The sequence below is a fragment of the Pseudophryne corroboree genome, chromosome 10 (assembly GCF_028390025.1).
Source record: "Pseudophryne corroboree isolate aPseCor3 chromosome 10, aPseCor3.hap2, whole genome shotgun sequence".
Taxonomy (NCBI): domain Eukaryota; kingdom Metazoa; phylum Chordata; class Amphibia; order Anura; family Myobatrachidae; genus Pseudophryne; species Pseudophryne corroboree.
The window spans coordinates 195,636,269-195,662,928 of NC_086453.1; the positions used below are offsets into that span (position 1 = coordinate 195,636,269).

The following is a 26,660-nucleotide window of genomic DNA, read 5'->3' on the forward strand; positions in this document are numbered from 1 at the left end:
TAGTGGCCGACACAAACACCGGGCCCATCTAGGAGTGGCACTGCAGTGTCACGCAGGATGTCCCTTCCAAAAAACCCTCCCCAAACAGCACATGACGCAAAGAAAAAAAGAGGCGCAATGAGGTAGCTGTGTGAGTAAGATTAGCGACCCTAGTGGCCGACACAAACACCGGGCCCATCTAGGAGTGGCACTGCAGTGTCACGCAGGATGGCCCTTCCAAAAAACCCTCCCCAAACAGCACATGACGCAAAGAAAAAAAGAGGCGCAATGAGGTAGCTGTGTGAGTAAGATTAGCGACCCTAGTGGCCGACACAAACACAGGGCCCATCTAGGAGTGGCACTGCAGTGTCACGCAGGATGTCCCTTCCAAAAAACCCTCCCCAAACAGCACATGACGCAAAGAAAAAAAGAGGCGCAATGAGGTAGCTGTGTGAGTAAGATTAGCGACCCTAGTGGCCGACACAAACACCGGGCCCATCTAGGAGTGGCACTGCAGTGTCACGCAGGATGTCCCTTCCAAAAAACCCTCCCCAAACAGCACATGACGCAAAGAAAAAAAGAGGCGCAATGAGGTAGCTGACTGTGTGAGTAAGATTAGCGACCCTAGTGGCCGACACAAACACCGGGCCCATTTAGGAGTGGCACTGCAGTGTCACGCAGGATGTCCCTTCCAAAAAACCCTCCCCAATCAGCACATGATGCAAAGAAAAAGAAAAGAAAAAAGAGGTGCAAGATGGAATTGTCCTTGGGCCCTCCCACCCACCCTTATGTTGTATAAACAAAACAGGACATGCACACTTTAACCAACCCATCATTTCAGTGACAGGGTCTGCCACACGACTGTGACTGATATGACGGGTTGGTTTGGACCCCCCCCAAAAAAGAAGCAATTAATCTCTCCTTGCACAAACTGGCTCTACAGAGGCAAGATGTCCACCTCATCATCACCCTCCGATATATCACCGTGTACATCCCCCTCCTCACAGATTATCAATTCGTCCCCACTGGAATCCACCATCTCAGCTCCCTGTGTACTTTGTGGAGGCAATTGCTGCTGGTCAATGTCTCCGCGGAGGAATTGATTATAATTCATTTTAATGAACATCATCTTCTCCACATTTTCTGGATGTAACCTCGTACGCCGATTGCTGACAAGGTGAGCGGCGGCACTAAACACTCTTTCGGAGTACACACTTGTGGGAGGGCAACTTAGGTAGAATAAAGCCAGTTTGTGCAAGGGCCTCCAAATTGCCTCTTTTTCCTGCCAGTATAAGTACGGACTGTGTGACGTGCCTACTTGGATGCGGTCACTCATATAATCCTCCACCATTCTATCAATGTTGAAAGAATCATATGCAGTGACAGTAGACGACATGTCCGTAATCGTTGTCAGGTCCTTCAGTCCGGACCAGATGTCAGCATCAGCAGTCGCTCCAGACTGCCCTGCATCACCGCCAGCGGGTGGGCTCGGAATTCTGAGCCTTTTCCTCGCACCCCCAGTTGCGGGAGAATGTGAAGGAGGAGATGTTGACAGGTCGCGTTCCGCTTGACTTGACAATTTTGTCACCAGCAGGTCTTTCAACCCCAGCAGACTTGTGTCTGCCGGAAAGAGAGATCCAAGGTAGGCTTTAAATCTAGGATCGAGCACGGTGGCCAAAATGTAGTGCTCTGATTTCAACAGATTGACCACCCGTGAATCCTTGTTAAGCGAATTAAGGGCTCCATCCACAAGTCCCACATGCCTAGCGGAATCGCTCCGTTTTAGCTCCTCCTTCAATGTCTCCAGCTTCTTCTGCAAAAGCCTGATGAGGGGAATGACCTGACTCAGGCTGGCAGTGTCTGAACTGACTTCACGTGTGGCAAGTTCAAAGGGCATCAGAACCTTGCACAACGTTGAAATCATTCTCCACTGCGCTTGAGACAGGTGCATTCCACCTACTATATCGTGCTCAATTGTATAGGCTTGAATGGCCTTTTGCTGCTCCTCCAACCTCTGAAGCATATAGAGGGTTGAATTCCACCTCGTTACCACTTCTTGCTTCAGATGATGGCAGGGCAGGTTCAGTAGTTTTTGGTGGTGCTCCAGTCTTCTGTACGTGGTGCCTGTACGCCGAAAGTGTCCCGCAATTCTTCTGGCCACCGACAGCATCTCTTGCACGCCCCTGTCGTTTTTTTAAAAATTCTGCACCACCAAATTCAAGGTATGTGCAAAACATGGGACGTGCTGGAATTTGCCCATATTTAATGCACACACAATATTGCTGGCGTTGTCCGATGCCACAAATCCACAGGAGAGTCCAATTGGGGTAAGCCATTCCGCGATGATCTTCCTCAGTTGCCGTAAGAGGTTTTCAGCTGTGTGCGTATTCTGGAAAGCGGTGATACAAAGCGTAGCCTGCCTAGGAAAGAGTTGGCGTTTGCGAGATGCTGCTACTGGTGCCGCCGCTGCTGTTCTTGCGGCGGGAGTCCATACATCTACCCAGTGGGCTGTCACAGTCATATAGTCCTGACCCTGCCCTGCTCCACTTGTCCACATGTCCGTGGTTAAGTGGACATTGGGTACAACTGCATTTTTTAGGACACTGGTGAGTCTTTTTCTGACGTCCGTGTACATTCTCGGTATCGCCTGCCTAGAGAAGTGGAACCTAGATGGTATTTGGTAACGGGGGCACACTGCCTCAATAAATTGTCTAGTTCCCTGTGAACTAACGGCGGATACCGGACGCACGTCTAACACCAACATAGTTGTCAAGGACTCAGTTATCCGCTTTGCAGTAGGATGACTGCTGTGATATTTCATCTTCCTCGCAAAGGACTGTTGGACAGTCAATTGCTTACTGGAAGTAGTACAAGTGGTCTTCCGACTTCCCCTCTGGGATGACCATCGACTCCCAGCAGCAACAACAGCAGCGCCAGCAGCAGTAGGCGTTACACGCAAGGATGCATCGGAGGAATCCCAGGCAGGAGAGGACTCGTCAGAATTGCCAGTGACATGGCCTGCAGGACTATTGGCATTCCTGGGGAAGGAGGAAATTGACACTGAGGGAGTTGGTGGGGTGGTTTGCGTGAGCTTGGTTACAAGAGGAAGGGATTTACTGGTCAGTGGACTGCTTCCGCTGTCGCCCAAAGTTTTTGAACTTGTCACTGACTTATTATGAATGCGCTGCAGGTGACGTATAAGGGAGGATGTTCCGAGGTGGTTAACGTCCTTACCCCTACTTATTACAGCTTGACAAAGGCAACACACGGCTTGACACCTGTTGTCCGCTTTTCTGTTGAAATACCTCCACACTGAAGAGCTGATTTTTTTGGTATTTTCACCAGGCATGTCAACGGCCATATTCCTCCCACGGACAACAGGTGTCTCCCCGGGTGCCTGACTTAAACAAACCACCTCACCATCAGAATCCTCCTGGTCAATTTCCTCCCCAGCGCCAGCAACACCCATATCCTCCTCATCCTGGTGTACTTCAACATCTTCATCTTCAATCTGACTATCAGGAACTGGACTGCGGGTGCTCCTTCCAGCACTTGCAGGGGGCGTGCAAATGGTGGAAGGCGCATGCTCTTCACGTCCAGTGTTGGGAAGGTCAGGCATCGCAACCGACACAATTGGACTCTCCTTGTGGATTTGGGATTTCGAAGAACGCACAGTTCTTTGCGGTGCTTTTGCCAGCTTGAGTCTTTTCAGTTTTCTAGCGAGAGGCTGAGTGCTTCCATCCTCATGTGAAGCTGAACCACTAGCCATGAACATAGGCCAGGGCCTCAGCCGTTCCTTGCCACTCCGTGTGGTAAATGGCATATTGGCAAGTTTACGCTTCTCCTCCGACAATTTTATTTTAGGTTTTGGAGTCCTTTTTTTACTGATATTTGGTGTTTTGGATTTGACATGCTCTGTACTATGACATTGGGCATCGGCCTTGGCAGACGACGTTGCTGGCATTTTATCGTCTCGGCCATGACTAGTGGCAGCAGCTTCAGCACGAGGTGGAAGTGGATCTTGATCTTTCCCTAATTTTGGAACCTCAACATTTTTGTTCTCCATATTTTAATAGGCACAACTAAAAGGCACCTCAGGTAAACAATGGAGATGGATACTAGTATACAATTATGGACTGCCTGCCGAGTGCAGACACAGAGGTAGCCACAGCCGTGAACTACCGTACTGTACTGTGTCTGCTGCTAATATAGACTGGTTGATAAAGAGATGTCTATGTAACTATGTATGTATAAAGAAGAAAGAAAAAAAAACCATGGTTAGGTGGTATACAATTATGGACGGACTGCCTGCCGAGTGCAGACACAGAGGTAGCCACAGCCGTGAACCTCCGTACTGTACTGTGTCTGCTGCTAATAATATAGACTGGTTGATAAAGAGATGTCGTAGTAGTATGTATGTATAAAGAAGAAAGAAAAAAAAACCACGGTTAGGTGGTATACAATTATGGACGGACTGCCTGCCGAGTGCAGACACAGAGGTAGCCACAGCCGTGAACTACCGTACTGTACTGTGTCTGCTGCTAATATAGACTGGTTGATAAAGAGATGTCTATGTAACTATGTATGTATAAAGAAGAAAGAAAAAAAAACCACGGTTAGGTGGTATACAATTATGGACGGACTGCCTGCCGAGTGCAGACACAGAGGTAGCCACAGCCGTGAACTACCGTACTGTACTGTGTCTGCTGCTAATATAGACTGGTTGATAAAGAGATGTCTATGTAACTATGTATGTATAAAGAAGAAAGAAAAAAAAACCACGGTTAGGTGGTATACAATTATGGACGGACTGCCTGCCGAGTGCAGACACAGAGGTAGCCACAGCCGTGAACTACCGTACTGTACTGTGTCTGCTGCTAATATAGACTGGTTGATAAAGAGATGTCTATGTAACTATGTATGTATAAAGAAGAAAGAAAAAAAAACCACGGTTAGGTGGTATACAATTATGGACGGACTGCCTGCCGAGTGCAGACACAGAGGTAGCCACAGCCGTGAACTACCGTACTGTACTGTGTCTGCTGCTAATATAGACTGGTTGATAAAGAGATGTCTATGTAACTATGTATGTATAAAGAAGAAAGAAAAAAAAACCACGGTTAGGTGGTATACAATTATGGACGGACTGCCTGCCGAGTGCAGACACACTAGCCACAGCCGTGAACTACCGTACTGTACTGTGTCTGCTGCTAATATAGACTGGTTGATAAAGAGATGTCGTAGTAGTATGTATGTATAAAGAAGAAAAAAAAACCACGGTTAGGTGGTATACAATTATGGACGGACTGCCTGCCGAGTGCAGACACAGAGGTAGCCACAGCCGTGAACTACCGTACTGTGTCTGCTGCGACTGGATGATAAATGATATAAAAAATATATATATATCACTACTGCAGCCGGACAGGTATATATTATATATTATATAATGACGGACCTGCTGGACACTGTCTGTCAGCAGAATGAGTTTTATTTTTATAGAATAAAAAAAACAACAACACACAAGTGAAGTCACACGACGAGTGTTTAACTTTTTCAGGCAATCACAATATAAGTATACTACTAACTATACTGGTGGTCAGTGTGGTCAGGTCACTGGTCAGTCACACTGGCAGTGGCACTCCTGCAGCAAAAGTGTGCACTGTTTAATTTTAATATAATATTATGTACTCCTGGCTCCTGCTATAACCTATAACTGGCACTGCAGTGCTCCCCAGTCTCCCCCACAATTATAAGCTGTGTGAGCTGAGCAGTCAGACAGATATATAATATATATAGATGATGCAGCACACTGGGCTGAGCCTGAGCAGTGCACACAGATATGGTATGTGACTGAGTCACTGTGTGTATCGCTTTTTTCAGGCAGAGAACGGATATATTAAATAAAGTGCACTGTCTGGTGGTCACTCACTATATAATATTATGTACTCCTGGCTCCTGCTATAACCTATAACTGGCACTGCAGTGCTCCCCAGTCTCCCCCACAATTATAAGCTGTGTGAGCTGAGCAGTCAGACAGATATATAATATATATAGATGATGCAGCACACTGGGCTGAGCCTGAGCAGTGCACACAGATATGGTATGTGACTGAGTCACTGTGTGTATCGCTTTTTTCAGGCAGAGAACGGATATATTAAATAAACTGCACTGTCTGGTGGTCACTCACTAGTAAACTCTCTGCACTCTCTACACTTCTACAGTACTCCTCCTAGTCCTAAGCTCCAGTAAATCTCTCTCTCTTATAATCTAAATGGAGAGGACGCCAGCCACGTCCTCTCCCTATCAATCTCAATGCACGTGTGAAAATGGCGGCGACGCGCGGCTCCTTATATAGAATCCGAGTCTCGCGATAGAATCCGAGCCTCGCGAGAATCCGACAGCGTCATGATGACGTTCGGGCGCGCTCGGGTTAACCGAGCAAGGCGGGAAGATCCGAGTCGCTCGGATCCGTGTAAAAAAAGCTGAAGTTCGGGCGGGTTCGGATTCCGAGGAACCGAACCCGCTCATCTCTACTGTATACATAGCTTTACTTAGTAGTCCAGTGCAGTTTTATTGTTTGTAATAATTTCTGCATTGTACATGTGACTGTGTGTGCCAATAGCTGCTGTGGGTATTTCACACATATTGCTATTTATATCGTGTCTCACAGGATATACTACTTTGGTATTTTTCTCTGTGTGTTTCAGTCACCATATACCACTTAGATTCTCTGTTTGTGCTCTGCTTCGCAGTCACACTATACAGGGAGATTTTGTCAGGTATTCTGTCTGCTTTTTTTGTACTATTACACCCTAAGGTTACGCTCACAAATAAGAGGGGTCATTCCGACCCGATCGCTCGCTGCAGTTCATCGCAGCGCAACGATCAGGTCGGAACTGCACATGCACAGTGCACCGGCGCATGCCGGACAGCTGTAGGCCGTCATTCCCTAGCGATCGCCTCTGCCTGATTGACAGGCAGAAACGGACGCTGGGCGGTAGGGGGCAGCACGGCAGCGTTTGGCTGCCGTTTTAGGGGTGTGGTCCGGCCAACGCAGGCGTGGCTGGACTGTGCGGGGGGGGGCGCAGCGGATGCATGACCAGGGGCAGCAAAGAGGTTCTCCCGGCCAGCCGCAGGAGCTGCACTGGCCGGGAGTTACTCCTCAAATGCTGTGCAATGTTTTTGCACTTCTGCGGAGGGGGTAGCTCTGACATGCGGGGCGGACTAGCCCTGTGTTGGGCGTCCCCCCGCATGTCTGAGTGCCTGATCGTAGCTGTTCTAAATGTAGCACAGCTACGATCAACTCGGAATGATCCCCATTGTTTGCTAAACAGGGTGGTAGATCCATGGCTGATCCTGCACCGTGCAGTGCTGACGCCACAGATTGCTCAGAGGAAAACATAGCAGCTGAGGGTTCAGGTACTGGGGGTTCTATACCCCTCAGTCAGTCTGCATCACCTGGGGCACACCATGACCCACCTTGGGCTGCCTTTTCTAATTTACTGACTACGCTAGTAACTAGACTTGCGCCCCCTGTGGGACCTCTTGTGCCATTACAGCCACATATTGTCCCTGCAGTTAATCCGCCATGGGCAGATAATCTGTCCTCTCAGTTACAGCAATTAAATCAGTCTTTGGCAAAACAAAAACCTAACCCTCACCCACCTAAGGGGTCCTCTAAGCGGGCCATTGCATCCTCACAATCCACACATGTTTTGGATACTTCAACCGATGAAGATGGCGCATATACTGACCCCTTAGACATTGATGCAGATGCTTGTGATGGGGAATCTATTACACAGGTGGATGTTCCTGACCTCTTGGAGGCTATTAGACTGATCCTTCAAATTGATGATGAAGTAGAGCTTCCAGATACCTCTAAGAAACCTGATAAACTCAAGCGTCAGAAGGTTACTAAATTAGTTTTACCCCATTCTGACCATTTGGTTGACATACGTCAGGAATCCTGGGAGTTTCCAGGAAAAAAATTCTCTCTGTCTAAGAAGATGCTAGCTCGTTATCCCCTCACTGCAGAGTTAAGTAAAAATTGGAAAACATCGCCGCCAGTGGACTCACAGGTCGTGCGTCTGGTGGTGTCATCTGCTCTGCCTGTCACTACCATCACCTCTCTGAAGAAACCAACGGATAAGCGTGTGGAGGGTTGCTTGAAGTCTATTTACACTCTTGCAGGAGCTGTGCATAGGCCCACTATTGCGGCTTCTTGGGCTGCAAAAGCTAATGAAGCCTGGGTTCAGGAAGTGAAGCGGAACTACCGTCTGATTTTCCTGATAATGCTAGACAGTGTCTTTCATATATTATTACAGCCTCTCATTATATTCAGGAGGCGGCATCTGATGCTGGTGTCCTGGCGGCCAAAGCGTCTACTACGTCCATTCTGGCTCACCGGATTCTCTGGTTGCGGCCCTGGTCTGTAGATCTGGACTCTAAAAAGACCTTGGAGGTGTCTGCCTAGTACTAATCCTTCGGTTCCGAAGGCTAAAAGTACTTCTTCCTTTCGCTCCTTTCGACCTCCAAGTAAAGCAAAGGGTGAGGCGTACCCGAAACAGGCTCGCACTTCCAAATCCACTAAGCCCAAACCTAAACGTTCCTGGGCTTCCCGTCAGCTTGCTTCCAAAACAGACAAGCCTGCTGCATGACGGGGCCGGCCTCCTCCTGGGTGACCCCAGGGTGGAAGGCCGAGTTCTGTGGTTTGCTCCGGTATGGTTACAGACCACTTCGGACGTCTGAGTACAGGAAGTCGTCACTCACGGATACGCCAACTCTTTCAAGAAACGTCCCCCTCACCAGTTTTGCTCAACAAACATCCCTTCATATCCAGTAAAAGCAAAAACTCTCCATTTGGTGGTACAGTCCCTCCTAGACACGGGTGATAGTGCCGGTGCCTCTGGCTCAGAGAGGCAGGGGGTACTATTCAATGCTGTTACTAGTTCCAAAACCAAATGGGTCTTCCCGGCCCATTCCCAATCTCAAGTCATTGAACAAATTTGTGATAGTTTCCAAATTCCGTATGGAAACTCTTCGCTCTATTGTTCTGACTTTGGAGCCCATAGACTATATTGTATCCCTGGACATACAGCATGCTTACCTGCATATTCCTATTGCCATGTCGCATCAGCAATACCTGCGGTTTGCTATTGGCAACCTACATTTTCAATTCTAGGCCTTACCTTTTGGTCTGACCATGGCTCCGAGAATCTTCACCAAGGTCATGGCGGTCATGACGGCTATGCTCCGCCGTCAGGGTATCAGGATCCTACTGTATCTGGACGACTTGTTGATACTGGCAAACTCTTCAGAGGTTCTCCTCCGTCATCTGGAACTGATAGTCCAATTCCTGCAAGCCCACGGGTGGCTCATCAACTGGAAGAAATCCTCACTGGTCCCTGCTCAGAGCATGGTGCACCTGGGGGATTATTGGACACCCACAATCAGCGGTTGTTCTTGTCTCCAGAGAAAGTCCTGAAACTTCAGGAAAAGATAAGATGCTTCCTATCTCGCCCACGTGCGTCGATACACAATCGACGATGCAAGTACTAGGCCTCATGGTGTCGGCTTTCGACATGGTGGCGTACGCTCAATTTCATTCCCACCCTCTACAGAGGTTAATCCTTTCCAAATGGGATGGCCTGCCACACCGGTTCAGGACTCACATGATCTCCTTGACTCCGGAGGTTCGCCTGTCATTGACCTGCAACTGAGCAGGGGTCGTCCCTTCTGGATCTCCAACTGGGTCCTTCTAACAACGGATGCCAGTCTGCGGGGTTGGGGCACGGTGTTCGAGCAACGCTCTCTTCAGGGTTGATGGACCAGGGAGGAATCTCTCCTCCTGATAAACATTCTGGAGTTGCGGGCAGTGTTCAATGCTTTGAAACTGGCCCTGCCTCTGGTACAGAACAGGCCTGTTCAAGTATAGTCGGACAACACCACCACAGTGGCATACATAAATCATCAAGGCGGCAATCGAAGCCGCATGGCAATGATGGAAGTGTCAAAGATTCTTCTATGGGCCGAATGCCATCTGCCAGCCATATCGGCAGTGTTCATTCCAGGGGTCCTCAACTGGGAAGCGGACTTCCTCAGTCGTCAGGACGTACACGCCAGAGAGTGGAGCCTTCATCCAGAAGTATTTCAACTCCTAATGGACAAGTGGGGCCTACCAGATGCAGACCTGATGGCGTCTCGACACAATCAGAAGGTTCCAGTCTTCGGAGCAAGGACAAGGGATCCTCAAGCAGCGTTTGTGGATGCCCTGGAAATTCCATGGAACTTTCGGCTACCATACGTGTTCCCTCCAGTGTCACTTCTGCCCAGGGTAATAAGGAAGTTCAAGCAAGTAGGAAGAATACTACTTCTGATCGCTCAAGCGTGGCCCAGACGGCATTGGTTCTCAGACCTGCAGGGTCTCTCGATAAAGCGTCCTCTTCTACTTACGCAACGCCCAGACCTCATCGCTCAGGTCCCTTGTGTCTACCAGGATCTGGCCCGACTGGCTTTGACGGCGTGGCTCTTGAAGCTTCAGTTCTGAGGGCCAAGGGATTCTCTGAGGCGGTCATTCAAACTATGTTGAAAGCCCGTAAATCGGCTTCGGCTCAGATTTATTATAGGGTCTGGAATTCTTACTTCACCTGGTGTGCGTCTAAGAATTATGATGTGTATAAGTTCAGTACTGCCATACTTTTGGCTTTTCTACAACAGGGCCTGGACTTAGGCCTTCGGCAGGCCTCCCTCAAGTTTCATATTTCGGCCTTGTTGGTGTGGTTTCAGAGAAAAATTGTTCATACTTTCACTCAGGGTGTTTTACGGATTCAACCTCCCTATGTTCCTCCTGTGGCTCCTTGGGATTTGTCAGTTGTCCTGAATGCCCTACAAGAGTCTCCATTCGAACCTCTTGAGTCTGTGGACCTTAAGTGGCTTTCTCTTAAGGTTTTGTTTTTGCTGGCTATTGCTTCGGCTAGATGGGTTTAAGACTTGGGTGCCTTATTCCGTCTGTCACCCTTTCTGATTTTTTTTCACCGTGACCGGGCGGTTCTTAGAACTCGCCCTGGTTATCTGCCTAAGGTGTCATCTTTCCACCTTAACCAAGAGATTGTGGTTCCGGCCTTTATCTCTCCTGGTTTATCCTCCAAAGAGGGGTCGTTGGATGTGGTACGGGCTCTCCGTATATGTGAAGAGAACAGCTTCACTTAGGAGATCTGATTCTCTCTTTGTTCTTTTTGGTTTTCATAAATGTGTCTGGCCTGCTAATAAACAGACCTTGGCCAGATGGATTAGAATGGTGATTGCACATGCTTATGTACAGGCTGGCCTTCCAGCTCCTGCTACCATCAAAGCCCATTCTACTCGGACTGTTGGACCTTCTCGGGCGGCCCACCGTGGTGCGACCCTTGAACAATTGTGCAAGGTGGCTACGTGGTCCTCAGTGAACACGTTCATAAAGTTCTATGCCTTCGATACTTCCGCCTCCCAAGATGCCTCCTTTGGACGCCAGGTTCTTGTGCCCGCTACAGTGCGTCCCCTCCCATGAGGAACTGCTTTAGGACATCCCCGATGTAATTCCCAGTGGAATCACAGTGTACCCCGCTGCAGAAAAGGTGATTTATGGAAATAACTTACCGTTGTTAAATCTCTTTCTGCGAGGTACACTGGATTCCACAGGGCGCCCACCCTGACGCACTTAGCTTCTTTGGGTTTGTATGGCATTAGCCGCTGGTACCTTCTCCTGTCGTGAGAAAGTGGTTCGCAGTGGCTACTAACTGTTGTTGTCTCTCTTACTTGCTACTGCATTGGACTGGTTAACAAAACTGAGCTCCAGTGCCTGGAGGCTGGGATATAGAGGAGGCGGCGCTATGCATCCTGGGAACAGTCCAAGCTTTTAGCCTGTTGGTGCCTCGGATCAAGATCCAACTCTACACCCCAATGCAATTCCCTGTGGAATCCCCGCAGAAAGAGATTTAACAACGGTAAGTTCTTACCATAAATCTCCTTTTATGTAAAAATAAAAGAGGAAAGCGCTATTTCTTTACAGGATGTATCTACCTATTGTGTATTGTTTCATAATATCAGTGCCATTTAATAAATAAATATGTTGCTTTATAATACCAGGGTGGTTTTATAAATATTGTGTACATTTCAAATTATATTAAATCAGTCAAACCAATTTTGTAGTCTTTAAAATGCACAGTTTCTCCATGTTTTCCCACTCAACACTACAGAAGTCTACTAGTTGACAGAAATATTCGGTACAAATGAGAGTAGTCACATACAGGGAAATAACCACTGATGGCACTGAAAGTGGAAAGGCAAGTAAGGGTCATTCCATTCATGCTTTATCTTCACTATTTTCTAGTGATATTACAGATATATAATGTACACGCCTGTCCCCTTTAATCTTTTGAAAATGTCCCTCCAAAAATGCATGCCGCCTCAGAGGAGACAGATATTTTAAATGCTAGAGGAGGCAGCGGCCATTTTGAAAGAGAAATTTTCAAAAGGTTAAATGGGGCAGGTGTGTACAGTGGCCCCCGCCGGGACCGCGGTATCAGCGGCTGGGGAGGGGATACCCTGACAATGAGAAAAACCCCTGAGAGCAGGTACTGTGCATTGGGGAATTTTTAATTTGTGGGCATAATATGTTGGTGACAGGGGCATAACTGTGGGGGTATAGTATGGTGTCAGGGGCATTACTGTGCGGGGTATAATATGGTGGCGGGGCATAAAATTGGGGGCATAATATGGTGTGGGGCATTACTGTGGGAACTTAATATTGTGTCAGGTGCCTATTACGTCAGTCCTAGGCCCCACAATTTTTGATGGCAGCCCCGCCCACCTGTCATCAGTATTGGAGGCAGAGCAGTGTTGTAGCATCTCTCTAAATTTGTGTATGTGAATATATAAACTGAGTTATGAAATGTAAAATTCTCCACATGGTTCCTTCCTTATAATGCTGAAAAACTGCCTTCCTCCCGAGTCTCCCACTACTATGCACTGTACATGTGTAGGGTAAGCGCTGTGGGAGAGGCAGAGCTGCGATCAGCAATGTGTAGTGTACTGTAACAACCAGAACAGATTCAGAAGAGTAAAGCTGCAGACTGCACTGCAGGTCACCAGCCTAGATTGCTGGGGAGGGCAGGGGAGAAGCGAGAAGCAGGATGTGCAGGGACTGAGCCGGCAGCCCACCGGGGATATGCCCTATGGGCTAATCTGATGCTGGATTGTTGTATGAGCCCCAGAACCCCAAAATTCAGAGACAGGTGAGAAGGAGAAATGTAAGCTGTTGTATTTAGGAAATAGGTTTCATACAATTGTAAGCAGGACATTTTACATTTTTAAAATATGTATGTATATTTTTAATAGAGTTTATGATGCTTATACCAGGTACACACTAGAACGACTCCTCACCAGCCAGGTCATTTGTACACACTGGGATGATGCTAATGAAGGTCGGAACAAACATGTTCCGTCCTTCATTAACATACTACAGGACGCAAGCTTTGTCGCTAGCTAACAAACGTAGGAGCGCGTAATTCCCCGTACACACTGAGTGATGTAAGCATTATGTCGTTATAAAACGGCATATCGTGCCGACATTGCTCTTGTGTGTACTCCACTTTAGATATTCCCATTATATATTTACTTACTTTACAGCCTATTGCCAGGGTTCAGACATATCTACTGAATATATACATGTGTGATAACATCATTCATAATTAACTTGCAAACAAAAGACAGATATTAGCTAATTGTCGTCTCGTGTCTTAGCCAACAAGAGACAAGAGGAAACATTCTACTCGTTCCGTCTGCATTCTTAACTGGGCTATGGATCAGTGAGTGAACGATACTACTGTTCTGCATCCAAACAACGAATGTAGTGTACTTGATTGTAATGGCTAATTGCATCATGTGGGTGATTAAAAACCACAAAAATATATTAACTACTAACTACTGGGAAAAAATCTGCAAAATTAGTTTAGGGTAAAGTTGAGAGTTATTGTTCTCAATAAGTTTCAATGATTCTTTGTCTTGATTTTATTAAATCCTGGTAAGTGCGGTTTTATGTAATAACACCCAAGCTTCCAAAAAGACAATACTGGAACGGTTAGTAATAATAATATTTGTTGTATTGTTTACCGTCAGAGAAGGGAGAATGGAGTTTCATTCCAGAATTATTTTCCATTTCAAGCAAGGTTATGTTATACAATAATACCCCTTTCACACACAAATACCGGGTCAGAGATCGTAAAATAAATACTGGATCAACACGTGTTACATTTTTTCACACCACACCACATACATTGCCTTTCACATTAAACTTGTGTCTGTCTTGTGGCGAGCTACCCAACTGACACTTATGGCAAATGCCAGAAGGAGAGAGTATTGACTGCATAGGAGAGGAAAGAGTTAAACATCTGGGGAGGGGTGGACCTAGCTGTGAGGAAAGTACAGCCTTCTTTAGGGGGAGGGTTTGCTATATATAGGGAAGGAGAGGCCATCTTAAGTCTCTTGGTGATTTGCTTTGGGGTGAGTGCTGCTTCTGCAGAATCCCCCCATTTTCTTTTTCGGATTTATACATTTCAGTGTTTTGTCAGCTAGTCATGGGCAAAGTGATTCACTGAACTGAGCTGAGACACATGACTCAGTTCAGTGAAGTGTCTGGAGTCAGTGTCTCGGCACATGAGTCATGACTCATCTGTAGTGGAATGTGTTGCAGAGACTGCACATGAATCAGTGAGTTGCCAGTGCTGGAGGATCAGTGCTGGACTCATGGAGTTATTCAGCTGCAGTGATTGTACAGTGTATCTGGGGGAGGCAGCTGCTTATGCCCTGATTGTTAATAATATATTAACATAGATTTACTGTTATGTTGATATATTATTAATAACCACTTATTGCATACTAGTTATAGAATATGACATTACTTTTGGCTGAGGAGAGAAAGCTTAACAGCCATGAAACACATCATTCATTCTGTAACTAAACCAAATAAAAACGTTTTTTTTTTTATTTTATTTTATTTTTATCTTGCATACTTTGCTGATTGGATGATTTTAGGTGGCCTTGGATTTATTATATTATCCACTATCTAGCCTCCAGGGAGTTTGCCACCCACAATCACACTGAGCAGGATCAGTGAGCACTGAGCAGAGAGCCCTGTACCACAGGGGCTCCACCTCCTGCTGCATGAATCAGATTCATTCACTGAGTCTACACAGTGTACAACTGTCTCACTCACTGGCAGACTCAGGAGGAATGAGATCCATCCACTGAGTCACTGAGTCTACACAGTGTACAACTGTCTCACTCACTGGCAGACTCAGGATGAATCATGATTCATGACATGGATCAGGCACAGCAGCAGAGCACTCACTGACTGGTGAGTCGTGACTGCTCCCTCCCCCCTCCCACTGGGTGTCACCTGGTATAGCCTCTGGCCAATCACAGCTAAAGACAGCAGAACACACTGACTGAAGGACACAGAGTTTCCTCCCTCTGTCTGAGAGAAGCTGCTGCTGTCTCCACTCATGAAACAGTGAGTGACTCGAGTCATTCACACTTCCTGATGATTCGAGTCACTGTGTTGAGACAGAGAGTCAGTAGCCATCTCTATTGTCAGCTCCCTGCATTTAGGTCACACATCAGTGCTCTGGCTGCCACTCGCCCACGACGGTCCGCCGGGACCCCAGCCCGTTACCGCTCATCGGGCGGTGGGGGCTGGTTCCGGGGGCGAGCTGGCTGGCCCTGGGGACGGCGTCCCGTCCCCTAGGGCCTCCTCGAGGGATCTGGCGGAAGCCGGGCCGGATGTGACTGGCGGGAGCGGCCGACGAGGAGGATCAGAGAGGGAGTCAGGCCGCCCGGAGGTGGGCGGGCAGCAGCCCTTGCCTCCGGGCATGGCCGGGGAAGCCCCAGTGCCGGGTGCCCGCGGGAGCGCGCCGCGCCAGGCGCTCATTTAGGGACCGGAGACTGAGTTCGATGCCCAGCTCTTCCCCCTTGCCGGGGCCGGCTAGTGGTTCCAGGCGGGGGGAGGGCACTGGGCGGGGGACGGTGGCCAGCCGAGCGAGGCGTCATCCCCAAACGCTTCGGCTGAGAGAGCACAGACCGGAAGCGGTGGGACACGCGCGGCTCCGGCGGCGCCGCTCGCGCACGTGTGCGCGCAGCGGCGCAGCTTTCCTCCTTGTCTCCTCAGCCCTCTCCCCCGCAGCCGGAACACAGTGTGGAGCGGGGAGGGAGGGGGAGAGGCAGTGATCAACCAGGTTAACCAGGCTAATGCAGGAGCCCAGACAAGAGGCCTTGTGGTGACAGAGAGCAGTGGGGCGCGCGCCGAGGTGCGCGCGCGCCCACGCGTGCCTCTGGCGCCGCTAGCCGCGCACGTGTGTGCGCAGCAGCGCCGCCGGCCCTGCTGTCTCCCCTGCTATCTCCCAGGCAGCCGGAGTCCGGCGGGAGCCGGGGGGAGAGGGGAGACAGGGCAATTATGATCACTGGCAGGGCAGTGCGATACCAAGGAGAAGGGGTGCGGCAGCAAGAGGTCACCGGGTGCGCGAGCCCGTGTCCACTGAAAGCGGAGCAGTGCGCACGCGCTCTGCTGCGCCGCGGGGTTCCCGGTCTTTTCAGATCACTCCCCCAGGGCCGGAATCTAGCGGCCTGCGGGGGAGGAGGGGGGACAGGGAATGGGTTAGTGGCCGCGGGGCTGCTGCACGCGCCGCAGGAGCTCGCGGCGGTCCCACCCCCCCCTCTGCGGCATCGGATAGTTCCGATACACGGGAAGAGGGGACAAATTCGGAGGCGAGGGCAGTGCGGGCGTCGACAGCGGTGCCTCCGCTTTCCCGCAAGGGCAGCGTGCGTCGGATGCCCGGCACACGCATGTCGGGCGGCGAGTGCGTGGTCGCACGCGGGCCCCGGCTAAGGACCCTGGACCGCGTTTTGGGGCAGTCACGACCCCTCCGGAGCGCTGGCTCGGCCCTGGCCACAGCGGTGAAGGTGTTAGGGCCGCTAGCCGCAGCTGCCTCCCCTAGAACGGCTGTTCGTTCCGGCGGGCTGCGGGCTATGGTGGCGCAGCGGGTGGCACGCGCCTGCCGTGAGCTCGGGACGGTCGCCGCAGAATTACAACAGGGTCCAGGGCAGGACGCGGGGGAGCTCACGGCCGCAACGCCCCCAGCACTGAGGCCGCGGCATGTGCCGCGAGTGCTGGAGGGGTCCTCCGCTTCTTCCTCTTTTTCAAGGGAGCTCGGGGATGAGGCGATGGCAGATTTCGAGGAGGAAGGCAACGATTTGGACGCGCCGGAAGATTCCATGTCGGGGCAGTCGGCGGCATCAGGTAAGGTGGTGCAGTCGGTATTCGGGTTCCTCCACGAGCTCTAGTTCGCGTAGTTCTTCCTCTTCCTCATCTTCAATGTCGTCACAGGCGTCCGAAGTCAGTAGCACAACTAGGGCAAAGAAGCGGGCATAAATTCGCCAAGAGGGCAGCGGAACAGGCGCAAGCGGCTTAGCGAGGAAGCGCGTAGGGCCAAGAAGCTCGCAATTTGCCCGGTGTCGTGCGATTCGTCTATACTGCTGTACTGCGGGGGCTGCGAGATAGCTGCCGCAAGAAGATTTGGAGGGGGGACTTCGTGGATGTGTTCGTATTGACGAAGGTCGCGAAGAAAGAGTATAAGGTGGCGGCGCAAAGAAGGGCATCGGGGCTGAGGCATTCCGTACCTTCGATAATTGCCTGGCCGGGTTCTGGGTCTTCGCGGCATCTTACCTGGAGGACAGGCCGGCAGAGCACACGAATATAATTAGGTACCTGCATCTCGTACATGACATGCAGCGCACGTCTTCGGGATCGGAGTGGCGCAGGTACGATCAGGAATTCAGGGAACAACAGGAAGGTTTGCAGGTCATGGACTTCGGGTTCAAGGACGTTGAGGTTGGGCTCAAGGTCACCCGGGCTTCGCTACAGGCGGAGGAGCCCCGGAAGCCGGGGGCGGACGGGCACCACGCAGGGTCGTCCTCCCAGTGGTTCGGCGCGGACGGCGGATTGGCCAAGTCAGGTAGGTCGGCAGTCCGCGCAGGGGGGCGTGCCACCACAAAAGGAAAATGTTTCACGTTTAACAACGCGGCGTGTTCCTTCGGGGGATGACTTGGTCATCTCTCCAGTGGGGGTGGTTCCTAAGAAGGCTCCAGGCGCCTTCCGGCTCATTTGAGTTCGCTTTTAGGTGTGTACTGCCGGAAGCTGTGAAGGGCGACTGCGGGGTGTGCCAGAACGCACCATTTCGTGCGTTTGTCCTCAGAGATTAAGAGGGATTTGGCAATATGGGCCTCGTTCCTCGAGGACTTCAACGGGGTGTGTATATGGCAGGCCCCAATGGCGGACAGCGCTAGGTTGCAGCTGTTCACCGACGCAGCGGGCGCCTCTGGATTCGGTTGCCATCTGGAGGGATCTTGGTGCGCGGCCTCGTGGCCGGCAGAATGGCATCGCGGGGGTTTCACGAAGGACCTTTTGCTTCTGGAGTTTTTCCCATTATGGTGGCGTTGGAGGTCTGGGGCGATCGGCTGGCTAATCGCAGCATTTTGTTTAGATGCGATTATCTGGGCGTGGTGCATGCGATTAATAACCAGAGGGCAAAGTCGTTGGTGGTTATGCGGGTGCTAGGGCAATTGCTTTTGACATGCTTGCGTAGGAACCTGTGGTTCCGCGCGCAACATGTGCCCGGTTTGGAGAATGGGATTGTCGACGCTTTGTCGCGAGGACAGTGGGAGAGGTGTTGGTTGTTGGCACCTGAGGCCAACGAGCAAGGTTTTCATTGTCCCGGTTAGGTTTGGCAGGTGATCGGGCCGGACTGGAGGGTCTAGCGTTGCGGTCAGTAGCGCCAGCCACGCTCAAGGCTTACGAACCAGCTTGGAGTGAATGGGAGGAGTTTGTCCAAGGGCGTCAGCATCAAGGTAAGAGTAGGCATAGGCTGATGCTTTCTTTTATGTGGCAGCTTTACGTCTCCGGTAGGTCACGAGCAGTGGTATCGCGGTATTTGGCAGGAATCTCATTTTTCTGCAAGCTGCGAGGCGTCCCTGACGTAACGAAAAGCGAGGTTCTGCGGAAGGCAATGAAAGGGTGGGCGCGAGTTGCGCCGTCGCCACCGGATAGGAGGCGGCCCATCGATGCGGCTTTGTTGCCAGCCGTCATCGAGGCGGTAGGGCGAGTCGCGTCGTCCAGTTTTGAGACGCTTTTGTTTAGTTTGGCGTTCTCAATGGCTTACCACGGGGCCTTTCGAGTTTCTGAGTTGGTAGCGCCTTCCAAGAGAGCAGATTCGCGCATGCTGGTCGGGGACGTGGTAGTGGGTGAGAGGTCCTTGCTGTGCAGGTTGCGACGCTCCAAGACGGATCAAGTGGGGAGAGGGCGCTGGGTTACAATGGTTCCAGCGCTAGAGGAGAGCGTTTGCCCAGTTGGCTGGCAAGGCAATATGTGGTGGTGCGACCCGTTAAGGAGGGGTCTTGGCTGTTGCATTATGATGGGCTGGCAGTCACGAAATACCAGTTTCGTTGGATGCTGAGTCGTTGTTTGGCGGGCTTGGGCCTCCCACCCACTGCTTTCGGTACCCATTCCTTTCGCATAGGCGCAGCGACGTCGGCTGCTGCGGCGGGTTGCTCCAGAACTGAAATCCAAGCGGTGGGGCGATGGAAGTCGTCAAGTTACAGACGATATATTCGCCCCGTCACATGAGAGGTCGGTTTGCGCTTGGGGCTTTGTTTAAATGGCGTTACGTTGTTCCAGTTCTGTGATTTTATGGTGTTGTGCGTCTGTTGGTGTTCCCCCTTTTTTATCCTACTCAGGGATTAGCTACTCGCCGTTGCTGGCATGAGTCGGCAGCGGGGGTCTGGAGTTATTTGCGATTTTTTGCCTGACTTGACGGACTGAATTCTAATCTATAATTCGGCTAATTTGGTCTAATCAGAGTCCCTCAGCAGGTCTTTACGTTTCACCTCCAGCTGAGTTATTACATGTGTTTCCCATTTTATACCCCCCCCCCCTTTTTTATTTCGTTTGTTTTATTTGATCCTTCCCCTTTGTGTCTTTAATTGCGCTTTAAATTGGCAACGGAACATGGTGCAGTCGGCTAGGCCGTGACTGCTGCAATGGCGAGATCTAAAGTTTTCTTTTTTGGCAGATCCTTCAGTATAAACAATTAATAAGCCTCTTAGTAATCAATTCTACCCCTCTTTTTCCCTTCAGGATGGTTCGGAGACTATTTGCCCATTTGGGTGGTTGGCCACTCTTACATTTACTGGGCGGCCAGGTTTGTGGCCTCGGAAGGGTCTCAGGCATTGCTAGGAACACAGGGTGTCAGATGGCTTGGCTGGCGAGGAATGATGTGGGGTGAGCTGAGGAGTAGGTTAGTGAGTCAGGCCAGCAAGCATGGAGTCCCTAGGGTTTTGGTTGTCCATCTAGGTGGCAACGACCTGGGGAAGAGGACATCCTTGGATCTGCGGTGGGCCATGATACAGGATCTGGCAAGTGTGACCGCGGCATGGACCAATTGTGTGTTGGTTTTTTCCATGATGGTGCCAAGATTGTGTTGGAGGGGTGTGGCGGATGGTCGCCAGATTGATGAGGCCCGGAAAAAGGTGAACGGAGCGGTGGCAAAGTGGGTGCTGTCCCACGGTGGGAGGGTGGTTCGCCACCCGAGGATACGGTTCAGAGACAGCCACCTTTTCCGGCGCGATGGAGTACATCTATCCAATGAGGGGATGATGTTTTTTCTGGAGGATCTAGGTTTCGCTTTGCAGGAGTTAGGGTAGGTTTATGGTGGCGGTGCGAAAGACTTTGGGGATGAGTCTTTCGCTGTTGGCGGAAAAGAACGGCAGTTTTGTATTGTAGGGAAAACTGTAGTGTTTTTACAGTTTGTTGTGGTTTAGGTGCACTCACCTCCATCGACTTATGGCCGCTTGACCACCCGTCCGGGAAGGCAGCGGCAGGGCACCCAGGAGCGGTGGGTAGTCACTGTGGGGGTTGAGTTGTCACCTATTACCGGTTTATAGTAAGTTTTAGTAAATTTATAGGGTTAGTTATTTAAAGTTAATTCAGATTAATTGAGCCGTTCTTTTGGGCCGCCACCATATGCCAGCTGGAGCGGCATATTAAATTAATTTCTTTATTACAGGTTTCCTAATGGATAGGGACAAATAAATAGCTAGCAATTTTCTGCCAAAATTCAAGTCTCAGTGTCGTTATTTCTGGTTCTAGGTTATGAATGCTTTACTTTCAAAGAAAGGGGTCCACCAAATATCACTAAGATGTTTAGGAGAGAGTATTGACTGCATAGGAGAGGAAAGAGTTAAACATCTGGGGAGGGGTGGACCTAGCTGTGAGGAAAGTACAGCCATCTTTAGGGGGAGGGTTTGCTATATATAGGGAAGGAGAGGCCATCTTAAGTCTCTTGGTGATTTGCTTTCCCACCCTCCCGCCCTGGTATTAAGAATTTGTGGCACGTGGGCTTTGGCTTTAAGTTGTTGGCTGTTTTCGTTGGCTATTTATTGGCGGAAAAGAACGGCAGTTTTGTATTGTAGGGAAAACTGTAGTGTTTTTACAGTTTGTTGTGGTTTAGGTGCACTCACCTCCATCGACTTATGGCCGCTTGACCACCCGTCCGGGAAGGCAGCGGCAGGGCACCCAGGAGCGGTGGGTAGTCACTGTGGGGGTTGAGTTGTCACCTATTACCGGTTTATAGTAAGTTTTAGTAAATTTATAGGGTTAGTTATTTAAAGTTAATTCAGATTAATTGAGCCGTTCTTTTGGGCCGCCACCATATGCCAGCTGGAGCGGCATATTAAATTAATTTCTTTATTACAGGTTTCCTAATGGATAGGGACAAATAAATAGCTAGCAATTTTCTGCCAAAATTCAAGTCTCAGTGTCGTTATTTCTGGTTCTAGGTTATGAATGCTTTACTTTCAAAGAAAGGGGTCCACCAAATATCACTAAGATGTTTATGGCCGATGGCCTGATGGGCCAGTCCAGCCACGCAGAGAGACCAGTCATTTACCAATCCAATATGGCAGTCTCTGCATGTATGGGCAGGCATGTGTGAGCCGGATGTGTCTGCACAGAGGAACAAGAAGCCCAGAATAGGTATCGTGATAGTTCGGGTATCACAGCAACACTTATTAAATAGGCCTACCCATACAAAAGCCTGAGTGAAGCTCTAGCTGTCAGCGCTAATCCCAGTGACGGCTGTGTTACTGCCGGTGATACTGTGACAGCTGTATTACTGCCTGTGATACTGTGACAGCTGTGTTACTGCCTGTGATTCTGTTACTGTCGTTTTACTGCCTGTGATACTGTGACAGCTGTGTTACTGCCAGTGATACTGTGACTGCTGTGTTGCTGCCTGTGATACTGTCACTGCTGTGTTACTGCCTGTGGTACTGTGACAGCTGTGTTACTGCCTGTGGTACTGTGACAGCTGTGTTACTGCCTGTGATACTGTGACAGCTGTGTTACTGCCTGTGATACTGTGACAGCTGTGTTACTGCCTGTGATTCTGTGACTGTCGTGTTACTGCCTGTGATACTGTGACAGCTGTGTTACTGCCAGTGATACTGTGACTGCTGTGTGACTGCTGTGTTGCTGCCTGTGATACTGTCACTGCTGTGTTACTGCCTGTGGTACTGTGACAGCTGTGTTACTGCCTGTGGTGCTGTGTTACTGCCTGTGGTACTGTGACAGCTGTGTTACTGCCTGTGATACTGTGGCTGCTGTGATACTGTGACAGCTGGGTTACTGCCTGTGATACTGTCACAGCTGTGTTACTGCCTGTGATACTGTCACAGTTGTGTTACTGCCTGTGATACTGTGACAGCTGTTACTGCCGGTGATACTGTGACAGCTGTGTTACTGCCTGTGATACTGTCACAGCTGTGTTACTGCCTGTGATACTGTGAGAGCTGTTACTGCCGGTGGTACTGTGACAGCTGTGGTACTGCCTGTGATGCTATGACAGCTGTGTTACTGCCTTTTTCATATGTAGGGTACTGTGAAAAAGAAGCCCTATAGCTGAAAGATTCTTTTTTTCATCAGCTTTGATGATTTTTACCTTTTAATTGCCACTTGTTCCTTCAATATGGGCAAATTTAATTTGCAGAGAAGTCACATAGGCCCTCATTCCGAGTTGATCGCTCGCAAGGCGAATGTAGCAGAGTTACACACGCTAAGCCGCCGCCTACTGGGAGTGAATCTTAGCTTCTTAAATGTGCGACCGATGTATGCGCAATATTGCGATTACAAACGAGTTAGCAGTTTTTGAGTAGCTTCAGACTTACTCTGCCTGTGCGATCAGTTCAGTGCTTTTCGGTCCTGGCTGACGTCATAAACACACCCAGCGTTCGCCCAGGCACACCCACCGTTTCCCCGGCCACTCCTGCGTTTTCTCCGGAAACGGTAGCGTTTCCAGCCACACGCCCCTAAAACGCCGTGCATCCGCCCAGTAACACCCATTTCCTGTCAATCACAATGCGAACGTCGGAGCGATGAAAAAGCCGTGAGTAAACTTACTTTCTTCATAGTAAAGTTACTTGGCGCAGTCGCAGTGCGAACATTGCGCATGCGCACTAAGAGAATTCTCACTGCGATGCGATGAAAATCTCCGAGCGAACAACTCGGAATGAGGGCCATTGTATCTGCTTTTCCTGATTGTATGTGCTTCACTGACATTAGTACATATCAGGACTATGGATGTTTAACCTTTATTTCTCTGACGTCCTAGTGGATGCTGGGAACTCCGTAAGGACCATGGGGAATAGAGGGGCTCCGCAGGAGACTGGGCACTCTAAAGAAAGATTTAGGACTATCTGGTGTGCACTGGCTCCTCCCCCTATGACCCTCCTCCAAGCCTCAGTTAGATTTCTGTGCCCGGCTGAGCTGGATGCACACTAGGGGCTCTCCTGAGCTCCTAGGAAGAAAGTATATGTTAGGTTTTTTATTTTCAGTGAGACCTGCTGGCAACAGGCTCACTGCACCGAGGGACTAAGGGGAGAAGAAGCGAACCTACCTAAGTGGTGGTAGCTTGGGCTTCTTAGGCTACTGGACACCATTAGCTCCAGAGGGATCGAACACAGGACCCGACCTCGTCGTCCGTTCCCGGAGCCGCGCCGCCGTCCCCCTTACAGAGCCAGAAGCAAGAAGGTGGTCCGGAAAATCGGCGGCTGAAGACTTCTGTCTTCTCCAAGGTAGCGCACAGCACTGCAGCTGTGCGCCATTGCTCCTCATGCACACCACACACTGCGGTCACTGATGGGTGCAGGGCGCTGGGGGGGCGCCCTGAGCAGCAATATTAACACCTTGGCTGGCGAACTGACACCATATATAGCCCCAGGGGCTATATAGGTGTTTATTAACCCCTGCCAGAACTTTTACAATAGCGGGAGAAAGCCCGCCGAAAAAGGGGCGGAGCCATCTCCCTCAGCACACTGGCGCCATTTTCCCTCACAGCTCTGCTGGAGGGATCGCTCCCTGGCTCTCCCCTGCAGTCCTGCACTACAGAAAAGGGTTAAAAAGAGAGGGGGGGCACAAATTAGGCGCAGTATATAAATATATTATGCAGCTATAAGGGAAAACACTCTCTATAGGTGATATCCCTGTGATATATATAGCGCTCTGGTGTGTGCTGGCATACTCTCCCTCTGTCTCCCCAAAGGGCTTTGTGGGGTCCTGTCCTCTGTCAGAGCATTCCCTGTGTGTGTGCTGTGTGTCGGTACTGCTGTGTCGACATGTATGAGGAGGATAATGATGTGGAGGCGGAGCAAATGCCTGTGAATGGGATGTCACCCCCTGCGGGGTCGACACCGGTGTGGATGGACTTATGGAAGGAATTACGTGACAGTGTCAACTCCTTACATAAAAGGTTTGACGACGTAGGACAGCCGGCTGCTCAGCTTGTGCCTGTCCGAGCGTCTCACATGTCATCAGGGGCTCTAAAACGCCCGCTACCTCAGATGGCAGACACAGATGTTGACACGGATACCGACTCCAGTGTCGACGACGATGAGACTAGTGTACCTTCCAATAGGGCCACCCGTTACATGATTGAGGCAATGAAAAATGTATTACACATTTCTGATAATACCCCAGATACCACAAAAAAGGGTATTATGTTTGGTGACAGAAAACTACCAGTACTTTTCCTGCATCTGAGGAATTGATATGAGGTGTGTGAGGAAGCGTGGACTTCCCCCGATAAGAAATTGATAATTTCTAAGCAGCGTACCCTTTCCCGCCAGAGGATAGGTCACGTTGGGAAATAACCCCTAGGGTAGATAAAGCGGTTACACACTTATTAAAAAAGGTGGCACTACCGTCACGGATACGGCCGCCCTGAAGGACCTGCTGATAGAAAGCAGAAAACTACCCTTAAAGCTATATACACACACACGGGCATTATATTGAGACCTGCTATTGCCTCGGCATGGATGTGCAGTGCGGCAGCTGCGTGGTCAGATTCCCTGTCGGATAATATTTATACTATAGATAGGGACAATATTTTGCTGAAAATAGAACATATAAAAGACGCTGTCTTATACATGCGTGATGCACAGAGGAATATTTGCCGACTGGCATCACTAATAAGCGCTATGTAAAACCATTGCCGCCAGACGGGGGTTATGGACTCGGCAATGGTCGGGCGATGCCGGTTCAAAACGGCACATGGCAGTTTGCCCTAGAAGGGGGTGGAACTGTTTGGGGATGGTCTTTCAGACCTCGTTTCCACAGCTACGGCTGGGAAATCAAAACTTTTGCCACAAGCTACCCCACAGCAAAAGTAAGCACTGTATTATCAGGTACAGTCCCTTCGGCCCCAGAAAAATAGAGGGCTAGAGGCTCATCTTTTCTGCCAAGAGGAAAAGGTAGAGGGAAAAAGCTGCAGCACACAGCTAGTTCCCAGGAGCAGAAGTCCTCCCCTGCGTCCGGTAAGTCCACAGCATGACGCTGGGGCTGCTCAGGCGGACCCGGGTAGGGTGGGGGCCCGTCTCAGAAATTTCAGCGCACAGTGGGCTCTCTCACAGGTGGATCCCTGGGTTCTTCAAACAGTATCTCAGAGGTACAGGCTGGAATTCGAGACGTCTCCCCCCTGCCGTTTCCTAAAATCTGCCTTACCGGCAACTCCCTATGCCAGGGAGGCAGTGTTGGTGGCTATCCAAAAACTGTATTCACTGCAAGTGATTATCAAGGTACCCCTCCTTCAACAGGAAAAGGGTTACTATTCCACAATGTTTGTGGTACCGAAACTGGCCGGTTCGGTGAGACCCATCTTAAATTTACAATCCTTGAACACATATAACAAAAGATTCAAGTTCAAGATGGAATCGCTCAGGGCGATTATTGCGAACCTGGATGAGGGGGATTACAGGGTCTCTCGGGACATCAAGGATGCTTACCTGCATGTCCCCATTTACCCTCCTCACCAGGAGTACCTCAGAGTTGTGGTACAGGACTGTCACTATCAGTTCCAGACTCTGCCGTTGGTTTATCCACGGCACCGAGGGTCTTTACCAGGGTAATGACCGAAATGATGATACTCCTTCGCAAGAAGGGAGTTTTAATTATCCCGTACTTGGACGATCTCCTGATAAAGGCGAGGTCCAAGGAACAGTTGGTAGTGGGGGTAGCACTTTCTCGGGAAGTGCTACAACAGCACGGC

At 50.0% G+C, this 26,660-nt stretch overlaps 1 protein-coding gene across 2 annotated transcripts in view; it reads right to left on the reverse strand.

Moving 5' to 3' along the window:
- Positions 1-26,660, reverse strand: part of LOC134966347 (collagen alpha-1(XII) chain-like) — a 300,135-nt gene that overhangs the window by 243,839 nt on the left and 29,636 nt on the right. The window lies entirely within an intron of this gene.